Here is a 13,474-nt window from a genome sequence, read left to right on the forward strand (position 1 = left end):
ATTTCACATACAGCATTTCCTTTTCTTGAGTTATGTACAGCTTGATTTCTTTTCATTGCTACAGCCTTTATTTTCACTGATCAGATTTGCTTCTTTGCAGGTTTTAACCCGGGATTGAGTGTGTTGTATTTGCTTTAATATCTAATGGTAGTTGCAGTTGTCTTATTCGTAATGCTGCCCTTTTTACTCTGTTTTCTAGATTAGTTTTTAGCTTAGTTTTACAAGTTGGATGCTAACTAATTTATGCTCTCTTTAGCATGAATGGTTTATCTTTCAGAGAACAGAACACTAATTAATTGCAGCTTGTTTTTAAGTAGTCTTGGCTTGTGGCACTAATACTTTTTCCACTTGTTACACATAATCACATATGTAGGAAGCAGTATGATGGAAAAGGCTTAGTAGTGTTATAATTTGTCATTTAGAGTTTTTATCAATTCTTGGATTTGTCTTCAGCTACTTCCTAATCGTGTTTTACACAGTACTATGTGGTAGAAGCAGGGAGTTAGGAAGAGATAACCATTATCATCAGTCCTTGAAGTGATTTTCTTGTTTCTTTTATTTGCAGCAATATGAGTAGAGACTAATGCCATTAGAACGTGGTCATTTGCTTTCAAGTCATTGCAAGTTATTCATTTCTTTCAAGTTCTTTTCCTTTACAAATTCAGCAAGTAATTAGAAATCACCAATCACACACTTTCACTCATCTAGAACTCACTTTTCACACACTTGCACTCATCTGTCTATAATCATCATTCCATTTTAGGAAGATAAATCAACCACAAACAACACCCCCAAACGACAAAAACTCTAAGAGGTTGCTTAAGTACATATAGTACACCTTCACTTCATCAGCTTACGAGCCCCGGGTTGACAATTAATGACATCAATTTAGGAACCCTAAATTGACTAAACAATGGCCCTGGCAGATTGATTTGATTAATGGTCATTTTGAACATAGTTGAATAAGTTACTCCTTTGCATTATAGATTGCAAACTTAGGGATGGGTCATGGAAAGCATTGAATGATAAGCATTACCTATTCATGTTTGATCAAATGCACAAGGGGAAATAAGCATTGGGCTCTATATGGACTTGAGGTTATACATATTGGAACTTCATTTAGTGTAGACATTCTCGAGTAATCAACCTCTCTGTCAGATGTGACAGGTAATCTGTACATCAAAACTGAACCTTGTTGGACTAAACATTTGATGGTTCTTAATGTCTAAGTATTTGAAGTGTCTTTACATTAGAGCATTTAAAGATGTGTTTGGACATGATGTTTTGTATGGTAGTGAACTAAGAGTCACTTTCTAGACAATTGTATGCCTAGTGATTTTATGGACTATTTTTAAACTTGTGAGCATTCTTCATTATTTTAATACCACTTTTATAATGTGTTATTGGTGTGCTATGTTCTGATTTGTTATAGCTTCAGAGGTCAAGTTCTATCTCCACTATTGGTCCCCATTCCACTACTGGCTTCCCTCCCCTAGTTTATCACCTACTCCAGAATCACAAACTCATGAGGCATTGATTACAATTGAATAGAACCAATGAGAACTTGACAATAATATCAATGGAGTTGCAACAATAAAAAAACATAATTAGGTCACTGTATCAATACAATACATTAAGCATGCAATAATTCTTGTGAGAATGATATGCATTACAGCAGGAACAACTAGGGATCATGACATCAAATAAAAAAAGGTTCAAAGCATTGATCAACAAGAGGTGCTGCTTAAGAATAATGTATTACCCCACAAAAAACACCTCATGTTTAATTTCAAATGTATTATTACACCACAAACAGCACCTCATGTTTAATTTCAAATGTATTACAATGAACAACAGAGGAACTTCCAACATAAAATCCCAAGAATAAAATATATGCATAACCCAATAGGGGCTTCTGTGTTTTGGCAGCACAATAATGAAAAATAATCCAGAATGAAAAAAATGTTATCTTTTGATGAATGACATATCACAACATCTGTGTAGGAATTAAAAAAAATCATGCACAATCACCACATTATCAGACATAAATTCCCATTGAAAAATCAAAGTAGTTGATCAAAAGCAAAAAACTCTCAATTTTGCAGTCTGCACCAAAAAAAACAAGCACAAGAATTTGAGATGATGACTAGACACAGGAAAATCATGGCTGTTATGCAATAACCGAGTTGCCTAAATAATGTTACCTTATTTGACCAATAATACTCAAAACACAAAAGTACATTCTACCATTTATGAAAGAGTTGAGTTGGAATGTACATGAAGATGAAGGTTTCTCATTAAAACACCATTACTATTTGATAAACCACCACGGTTGTAGACGAATTTCAATACTGATCTTCGACACTGAACCTAATGAAAACCTGAGCTAATTAAATCATATTACTTTATGCCATCCATGACACAACAAAAAAGCTTTTATATTCTGCCATTTTTGAGAGAGCCCAGCTAGGATGTATATGCAGATGAAAATTTTTCATTGAGAAAGAAATTATTACTAATTCAAAACATGCCAAGTTTTTACGTGTAACCTAACACTCACTCATGATGTTCAGAACCTGAGTTAATGGAAACATACCAATACACCATGCCTACCACTAACAAAAGCTTTTGCATCCTGCTAGTTCAAGGAGAGATTAGTTGGAATATATGTATATGCAAATGAAAGTTCACCAAGGTATAGAAGTAGTTACTCATATGTTTCACAATCCCAGTTTGGCAAACTCCCATTATTCTTTTCAACACTTCCAACTGAAAACAATCTCTAGCAATGTGAGACTGCACTCACTATAATTTGCGCTACTTTGAACATCCAGTTGGTTGAAATGCCTTGCATTTGGTGGTCACACAAAAATTTGAGCATTCAAGAGTCAAATATTTTGAAACAAAACTTAACCCATGTTCATCATTTAGATACTATGATTCCATTGAATAATACCCTCTCCTGTTAAGACAATTAAGACCAGAAGACTATTAAATCAAAAGCTAAACAATGTTGTCAATAGGGTCTTACCTGGTCAGTGAAAGAGGGGTGTTGTTATCATGCCCACTGGGGTTCAACTCCCCCAAGTGACATGTTCACCTCTCGTGGACTGGCATACCTCCACAAGGGGCTACTTATTGTGTATGGGAACAGTTACAAGTCCTATGCAATTTTGGCAAAATAGATACCACCCAGTCATGGTATATTTTATAGTCCTGAGGCACATCACATCATGTCTCACAGCCTTAATCCAACAATCCTTGCACTTTTTTCTTCACCCCATAAAACTCCATAACAAATTATATATACACTTGTTTGGAATAAGTGAATCCAATAGTAATTGGATCAAATACTCCACTTATTTTTTTGTGTTTTTGGCTCTCAAATTTGTCTCTATATACTTTTCATTCCTCTGTCCTATAGACTAAATGAGAACTTGATTCTATAGACTCAATAAACTCAGGATGTAGCTTCCTAATAGTGTAAGTCCCAATCGACCTAATATATTGACTAATACTAATATAATTCAAAACAACAAGAGTATTCAACCAGTCAAATGAAACACAGACAGGGTGTGTAAAGTGGTAAATTCAGTAATCAAACCTTGTGTAAATACCTACTAAAGCTATGTCAATTCTATCTATAAACCATGGATAGGGTGGTAAATTCATTATATAAAGGAGGTGCACAATAAATGTAACAGTAGCACTTTCTTTCTATTTATTCTTACCTAAGTCTTTATGCCTATTATTCCTATTACTTAGTCCTAACCAATAGAAGAGAGTCTTTGAAAGGGTGTACCATACAAATTATGTAGACTTTTTTTGCCAATAAATAAAATAGAAAACTCAACATCCATCACACTAAAATAGAATATGTATGCCTATACTTGGAAAGCACATAAATTCAAGAAAAATACAGATTTGAACATGGTTCATTGCTATAATCTACAAATGGGACCAATTCTTGCCATCCTAATGTACTAATAAAATCTTAGAAGCCCAATTGATTGCAAATGTGTCATGTATACATGGAATCTGTGCATGTTTAGAAGTATCTTAGTGAACACACTTTATGAAACCGTGTCATTGGCCCAATACTCGGTCCCTTGAGAAGTATGGAATATCGCTTTCCATACTATATAAAATATCCATAGTCACACCACATAAATAAGTGCTATAATAGCTTCCATACAAGTTATCAATGTTTTTCAACCCAAAATTCTTGTGATGAACAAAAAGAGAGTCCTACATAATTTCCAATAAATAAAATGGCAAACTCAACATCCAAAACATCGAAATATAATCTATTAATGCCAATGTTGGGAAAGCACATAAATTTAGACAAAATTCAGCTTAAAACATTATTCATCACTATAATGTACACATGGAAACAAATTGTACCAACTCGGGTATCGTCACTGAAGCCCAACCTAAAAGTTAATAAAGGACACTTCTGATCTTGTGAGCATTTCATATATCTAACTAAGATTTTCAGTGCCAACACCAGACAATGGAAATTGGCTAGCAAATGATTCAACCCACTTTTTGAGATCAACAATGCTATTTCGTAGCTGGAAATTGTCTGACTTAATAAATTTTATAAAATCTTTTGATTTTGTACTTTTCACAGAGCCCTTAGCCTTAATGGCTATCTGCACCCACTCATGGATAAAATTTGCAACTTTAATAAAGTCATCCTCAAGAAGCCCACGGCTGGTCAATGCAGGAGTCCCTATGCGTATATCACCAGGAACCATAACAATTTTATCACCTGAAAATGTAAGGTATTAAAGTAAGCTATATCATCCCATGGAGAAATGAAAATCAATGAATCCCTTACATCTAAATATACAAAGAAAAAATTCATGTAACCTGGTAAAAAATTCTTGTTCAGTGTGATAGAAGCAACATCCAAAACATCCTCTACTCTTGCACCATCAATGCCCTGTCCAAGCCCATTAATATATACCATGTTACATTCAACCAACTAAATCCAATAGAAATCAATATACAAGTAGGTTGTGTACTCCAGCATATGAACAGAGGATCCTTACCAAGGGCCTCAAATCAACTAGAACTAGGTGATTTTCACTACCACCAGACACCAAATTGTAACCCAAATCCATTAGGCTCTTTGCAAGGGCTCGACAATTTGCTACAACTTACTAAAACTATTTTACCTTTGATAAGAAACAAAATCCATTCAAAAAATAATTCACATGCATGAATTTTACAGAAGCTTAGACATGTGAGAGTGCTACACCTATACTTGATAAGCCTTGAACTCTGTAGTTACATCCTGTTTTAAACAAACAACCAACCCTCCTATGGTATGGTTATGTGGTCCTCCCTAGAAAGCCACAAATTATTTCATGTATCTTTTAGAAATGAAATGATACAAAAAATTGATATATCCAATATTATGATATTAGTGAGCAGGAGAACAATATGGAGGATGGAGGAAAGGAAGGAGAACTCATATTGACCTGTAAACCTAGAAAAACTACATTTTTGATGGTTGTCTCTAGGTCGACCCCCAATACTGGTTCCTTCCTGAAGAATATCATGCCTCCCCAAGGACCTTGTAAATACTAAAAATCACAACCCTCCAATCCAAAAATATTTCAGAATGAAAAATATCATAAAGATAAAAATGAAAGGAAAAAGGTGAAACAATTCAAGGAACATAATGAGTTTCATCAAAGCTTTGATCTAGTAGTGATAAGAAACAAAAAGAACATAAAAAAATGAAAACAGGAAACTGAATCAAAGAACATGTAAGAGAATCAAAAGGAAAATCTAAACCTCTTAACTCTATAATCACTCCTTATATGATGGGAATGGCATATTTGTTTTAGTTCTTAGTTGTTTCTTGAACATTAATGGGATTCTTTTTCTTCTACAAGGGGGAATGGCACAGATAGATAGCATTAAGATAGATCCAAAAAAAATCCATCTAATATAGTCATATTTTTAATCGAAAGGGTGAAGTGCAGAGAAAATTAATAACATCAACTCACCTTGTGCGTTGTAGTTGTTACTACATCACAAAAATCAAATGGACTGGCCATTATAGAAGCAACGATGAGACCATTTATGTGTGCCATGTCCATCATTAAGTATGCCCCAACTGTATTGGCAATCTTCCCAAACCACAAACTTTTTAGTACTAAAAATCATAAAAAAATCCAACATTACATACTATAAGAACATATTAATAAAATATGCTAGAATAAACATTGCTGGAAAGAGAAATTTTTGAAAGGACTGCCATTATAAGATCTGTAGAAATACCCAAATTCAATACCTGCCTCATGCGAGGGTAATCAATATCTCGAGAATATGCACTAGCACCAACAATGATAATGCTTGATCCTAAAAAGGGTGGCATTCTTCTCAAGCATCTCATAGTCAATGAATCCTATAACCGAAGAAAACAAAACTGACCATTAACACTTTGAACACTTCCCCAAAAGATTGGTTCAATATTTGTCAATGATGGAATTGTTTCCCTCCTAATTATTATTAGACTGGAAATGCGATCTCACCTATGGACTCATCTAGACGATACGAAATTGATTCAAAGTAAACTGATGTAGCAGATACTCACTTTTTTTCTATCATGAATCTATGAGACAGATACCCTCCATGTGGTAAGTCCAAACCCTAAACGTTGCAAAGAAAATTTTTACATGTTACATGCCCAAATAGGAATTATAATCTTATCAAATGAGGTTCGTAATTTAGAACCATACACACAATAATGTGATGATGTGGTTGGAGGAGAGTTGTATAAACAACAAAATTAGCTGGGGATCGAGATAATGGTTGAAAATTAACAACCCATGTATTTTTTTCAATATGGAATGCTTATAGGGCCCTCTGCTAGCAAAGCCTCTCACTTTGGTCAATGAATTCATTGCCAGCATATTATATGCATGGCATAAATCCCAACCCAACACAATAGTGAATAAATATAGAAAAGTTTCCAACAACTGTATCCATCATTGTGATAACAGATACTCATGCAACAAGTACATGTCTCTACACTATAATTCTGAACCCAGAAACCATTACACACATGTCAAACATTCAAACTAAAAAGTACAGGTCCAAAAGCTAAGAGAAACTGAGTTTAACAAGAAAAAAATACCAAGTGGCAAGAAGAAACTACCAAGCAGCTCAAACACAATCACAATCATGATGGTGCCATTCTTCACATTCCAAGTTATATCTTCAGGCACTTACCTCTTACCAGGGAGTCCTTCTTAATACTTGTTTGTTAGACATGATCCAACAACTTCCATAACCGCCCAGGATGTAAAATTTTCAGAAGAAATAAGTTCCAAGCCATTGAATTATGATTGCTTTTCTTTCTCAATTATCACATTCATTTCATGATCGAGCTCACTCAGAGGAGGATCTACAAAGCTCTACCTTCCCTCTACACGGAGTAATTTACAAACTAGATAAAAAAATTACAATAAATTTAGTACCCTCAATAACTGAAGCATGATTTGACAAGAGCATTAATTGTATTATTGAGGTCTACAATTTATGTTTGTTGGCATCTAAGGGGAATCTAGATCAAGAACAAAGTATTTATCAAGCCATTCACTAACCATTAACTCAACAAAACTATAAATAAAATTAAGGTATTTGACATAGTTCATTAAATGAAGATAAGAAGCTTATTTGCAGCAACTCAATTCACAAATGAATCTTCTAAACACCTCCAAGTTAAACTATATTCAACTATGATTTGTGCTTTCTTCACTTGGTCTTCAAATGGAAATATTATCAAGGATGTCACATAGGCTATCCATACATGTAGCAATTTCAACCAAAAAAAAATACATAAATAAATAAATCATAGCGTGAATTGTGAACAACATGCACACCTGGGAAGTTGCATGGTTGCGCTAGCATGAATGGCAAAGGATTTCCCATTATCAAGCTTGTTGTGATACAAAAAGGTTTATATGATGGGCATAGCCTCAAAGTTTCAAACCTCCTAATTTTCTGCTTTTTTGTTGCCAGGGAACCCCCAAAACTAGTTGTGAAGTTTTGGGCATCAAATTTGCAATTGGGTTCAAATTATATTGACCCAACAAGCCCATCCCTACTAACCCATTGCCCATTATGACCTGCAATGAATATGTTTGCACCTGAAACAAGATCTATCCTCTATGCCCACTTCAAAATGTGAAAAATAATCAAATATTGGGAGACATGTGAATCCAGAACTTGATGTATCGTGGATAATTCTTTGGCAGAGGTAGACATAAAAGGCACCAAAAGCAACACTAGTTCGAATTTTCCTCCTACATGTTGCTAACTTGGGTTCAAATCGCAGATAATATATAGAACAAGAATATCACACATGCAGGATCAACTGACTTGGGTTCGAATCACAGATAATATATAAAACAAGAATATCACACAGATTCACAGATAATATATATAACAAGAATATCACCTTGGCGAGTACCAACAAAGAAAGGCCATGGATAATTTTTATCAACCACCAGATTGAAACCCACCTTGGAACTTTAACCTTTAGATTCATTTTTATGCTTTCATATAGGTATTTTATTTGATGATGTGCCTGAAAAGGAGGGATCTCCTTGTCTACAAAATTGTGATTCCTTCTTTCCTGTCCAAATGGCTCTAGAGGCAATCTAGGGCAATGATCTATGTTGTTAGGATATTCAGACACATAGGAAATAGTTAAGTATAACTTGGTCTAGTGTAGAGTTAGGTAAAGTGTGTTTCTTTACTATGTACTTTTGTAACTTACAATATGACGGTCACGATATGTTCTAGACATGAATTGATCTGATGGTTCATTCTCTCCTGGGTATTACCGACACTTGATCCGTGGCTTAAAACCTGATTAGTCCATGATCTCTATTTAAAAAGCATGGAGAGTCATTTGTAGGGTGACCGTTCATGAGAGAAGATTATGTAAATTTTCTTTATTTTGTTAATAAACTACCTGAAGTGACCGTGTTGGCTCGGGCCATGGACTGTTTCCCTCTTTGAGGGTTTTAACCACATCAAGAATACTGGTGTATTGATCTGTGATCTGTTTGTGAGCGGTGTCCTTTGGTGTTCTAACTGAAGAACTTACCCTCTAAATTCCTACATGGTATCAGAGCTATTTGAGGGCCGTATCCATTGGTGATCCAAATTGAAAGCTAGTACAACTGCATCCAACTGTCGTTTCCTATATCTATTGTTTTTTACCTCTTTCGGACCGAGACGACTGCTCTATTGCATTAGGAGCATCTGTTCTAGTGAGGAACCCATTTTGTTTCACGTGAAAAGGTGTCTGGTAGCCCTAGCTACGTCATTTTTAAGATCTGGAGGTACACAATGTTTATTTGCAATTTTAGCTATTTATCTCTCTGTTGATTTCGATTTATTTATCTCTCTATTTTTTATTACCAGATCTATACCTTTCATTTCTGTGTATGCTCTTTGCCTTGCGACTTTGTGTGATCTGAGAAAATCAGAAACAGAAAGAAAGAATTTTTCTCATGTGTATGCTCTTTTCCGCCACGCCTTAGTGTGATCTCAGAAAACCAGAAACATTGAGGAAAATATTTATTTTCTGGTAAAAGCTAACTTCAAGCCATAAGGTTTGTTTTTTTTTTGTATGTCCATGTTGAGTTGTGTGGTTTTTTTTGTAGGGAAAAGGAGATTTTTCAAGTAAGCACGCACCCCAAAGCTTCAGTGACTAAAAAAAAATCCTTCCTCTTTTCCAGAAATTACTAACCTTTTAAACTAGCTCACTTGGTCCAAAGTTACTTTATGAAAATAGAGGTCTTGAGTTCAAGTCTTTCTTTTTGTTGCATTACTTTTTCAAAAATCACATGTAACTTATGTTTTAAAGTTACTTTTGTAAAAGTGTTCTCACCCATTATAAAAAGTGAGTCACTTATAATTCTAAAGTCTCTTTATGTTTCATTTAAGTTACAATTTAGTGGGTAGCTCATAAAGTATCATTGTAAAATTGACTTTCACTTATTTATAAAAGTGGGTCACATAATTTTTTTTAAAGTGAGCTAATTAGATTAAGCTTGGAAAATGAGGGGATTTTTTTTAAATATAAAATTATCATTCATTTCCACACATCCACGCACTTCATCGGCATCTTCAACAACTTTTCTTCAAAAAGCCATAACTTCTTCATCTGGAAGATGTTTTCGGCCTAATTTTTCGAGATCTTTCCATTGGAATACTTAGTTTCAGCATCCACAACTTCAGTTTCTATTAAAATGGAAAGTTCATGCTAAGTTATTCTTGGCAGCACCAACTACTTTTAATGGTGGTCCTACATTGTGGATTTACTTAGAAATAAAGGTCTTTACAGAATAGCGTCAGGCCAAGAAACTAAACCTAAAAATGAAGATAAGGCAACCAAATGGGAAAATAGACAAGATCAAGCACATGGGTTGATAGGGATGTCTATTTCTCCAGACCTTAGATTCCATATCGGGGAACTTGATACCCCTAATGAAGCAATGAAACAGTTCACTAAATTTTTTGAAATTAAAAATGAAATTAGAGCCCATCAACTCGAAAATGAGTTGCTTACGTTGGACCCTAATAATTTTTATTCCATTGAAGATTTTTTGTCCAAGTTCAAGACCCTTAGACTTCTCTTGGAAGGTGTTAAGGTTAAGAAATAAGATGGTAGCCTTATCTATTCCATTCTTACTAAATTGGGACCAGCCTACTCTGTGTTTGTTTCCACTTTCCATTCTACCAGAGAAGCCTTTATTTCTCAAGGACAAGACTACAAGTCCCCCTCTTTTGATGCCTTTTGTGATTCTTTAATAAGAGAACAAGAACAACTCTTACATCTTGGTCTTCTTAATCTTGGAAACTCTTCTAAGGAAGCCTTAGCCGCCCAACACCAACCAAATACAAAGAATCCTAAGAAGCAGTATCCTAAAAAGAATGGTCCTAAACCAAACAACGGTCCTAAACAATTTCAGACTCAAAATGAAAAATCATTTCAATAAAATGATAAGGAAAAAAAAAAAAAAAAGGGAAGAAGATTGATAGACATTTTCACTTTTGTAATCGAGATGGCCACTTAGAATCCAAATGCTTTAAGAAGATGGAAGCCTTGGAAGCAGCAATGAAGAAGCATAACATCCATTTGGAGCACTCTTCAACTTCAACTTCATCTTCAGGAATAACACTTTCTGCATGTGGTTGTCAAGTATCTCGTTCTGGTTATGCACTAAATGTGTCTTCTTCTTCTTATCATTCTCATGAGTGGCTCATAGATTCTGGAGCTTCTTATCACATGGCCAAAAACAAAGCCATGTTTTCTTCTTTAAATGACTGTAACACCAAAAATATATATGTTGGTGATGATAGATCTCTTAGTGTTGTAGGGACTGGAACTGTTCATCTAGACAATGGTCAATTTAATGATGTATTATGTGTTCCAACCCTATCGTGCAACCTTCTATCTATATATCAGATAACTCATTCAGGTGCAGGTAAAACCGTTGAAGTTTCACCTCACGATGTTGTAATTAAGGACCTAAGAGATCCTAAACAGATTTTAGCTACTGGAATTGCTGATGATTCTACAAGGTTGTATAAGGTTAACAACTTTGGGTCATCAACTCTTCCCACTATATTTGTTGCTCATAATGATGAAGTGAGCAAACCACATAATCGATTTGGTCACTTAAGCTATCGCTTCCTTCAAAATCTATGTAAAGAAAATATGGTGACAGGTCTTCCTATGGTATCTTGCAGAGATGGTTTTTGTTCCAGATGTGTACTCGGAAAATATCATCGAGATAGTTTTGAAAAACGTGCCTCTTGGCATGCCTTAGCCCCTTTACATCTTGTGCATAGTGATTTATGTGGTCCACTTCCAGTTGTTTCATTCTCTGGCTACAAGTATTTCTTAACTTTCATAGATGATTTCTCCAGACGCGCTTGGATATAATTCTTAAAACTCAAGAGTGAAGTATTTAAAATGTTCTTAGCCTTTAAGGCCTTTGTTGAAAAACAATTTGGAGATCAAATTCTTAAGCTAAGATCTCATAATGGCAGATAATATGTTAACAACAAATTCATCAACTTTTTCACTAAGAATGGAATTCAAATGCAACATATTGTTCCATATACTCCATAACAAAATGGTGTAGCTGAAAGGAAGAATCACACCTTAAAGGAAATGGCTAATTGTATGCTTCAATCTAAAGGACTTAGTCTTAATTTTTGGGTAGAAGCAATTAACTGTGCAAATTACATAGTAAATCGCACTCCTACTAAGGTTTTAAAGAATATCACTCCAGAAAGAGCATGGAGCTCAATTAAACCTTTCTTGTTTTTGGAAGTGAAGCATGGGCCCATATTCCAGATGAGAAACATAGAGCTTTAGAACCTAAGAGTGAAAAATGTATTTTTGCTGGATATTTTGAAGATGTTAAAGTATATAGACTTATTCCACTTAAGTCAAAAAATGTTATCATAAGAAGAGATGTAAATTTTGCTGAAAATATATCATCCTACGAGCCTAATTCGGCAGATGTGCCACCTCTCTCTATCCCCTCTACTTCTGAAAACATTTCTTCTTCAGATGATGATAGCGAGGATGACAATCCTCCCCCACCTTCTCAGGATCCTCCTTCAGCTCCTCAACTTCCTAAATGGGTCTGTGCTACTCGAGATGCAAAATGTGCTCTTGTGGGTGATCCTATAGATCAACGGTGTACGCGTTCTCAGTTCAATAGAGCCTCTTCTTTACTAGCTCAAGATTCAATGAATCATGATCCTGACACCTTTGCAGAAGCTTTAGGCCATCCAGATTGGGACACATTTATGAATGAAGAATATCATTCATTATTGGCAAATGATACATGGGATATTGTTCCTCTTCCAAAGGGAAGAAAACTTGTTAGATGCAAATGGGTTTACAAAACCAAGTTTTGACCAGACGGAAAAGTTGATAAACATAAAGCTCGTCTTGTTGCTAATAGCTTTTCACAAGTTGAAGGCATTGACTATACTGAAACCTTCTCCCCTGTTACCAAAATGAACTCTATCCGCCTTTTTCTTTCCCTTGCTGCCTCTTTCAAATGGGAAGTCCATCAGATGGATGTTAAATCTGCCTTCTTGCATGAAGAAATCTATATGGAACAACCTCTTGGATTTATACAAATAGACTCCAGCCTTGTATGTCAGCTTAAGAAATCCCTTTATGGTTTCAAGCAAGCCCCTCGGGCTTGGTATGCCAAAATGGATAGCTTTCTTTCAGATACTGGCTTTTCTAGGTGTCATTCTGACAATACTGTCTACACCAAGAAAGTGGGTAAGTCTCTTATCATTCTTGTTCTTTATGTTGATGATCTTATCCTTACTGGTAGTGATCCCAACCTTATAAACCATGTGAAGTCCAGCCTTAGAAAGCAGTTTGAAATGGCAGACTTAG

The 13,474-nt window shown here is 35.1% G+C and overlaps 1 pseudogene; it reads right to left on the reverse strand.

The window, feature by feature from the left end:
- Positions 1-4,481: 4,481 nt before the first annotated feature.
- Positions 4,482-7,947, reverse strand: LOC149180027 (serine hydroxymethyltransferase 3, chloroplastic-like; annotated as a pseudogene).
- Positions 7,948-13,474: the final 5,527 nt, after the last annotated feature.

The sequence above is a fragment of the Pinus tabuliformis genome, chromosome 3_2, assembly GCF_031772625.1.
Source record: "Pinus tabuliformis cultivar Carrire ecotype Pingquan chromosome 3_2, CPIR1, whole genome shotgun sequence".
Lineage (NCBI taxonomy): Eukaryota > Viridiplantae > Streptophyta > Pinopsida > Pinales > Pinaceae > Pinus > Pinus tabuliformis.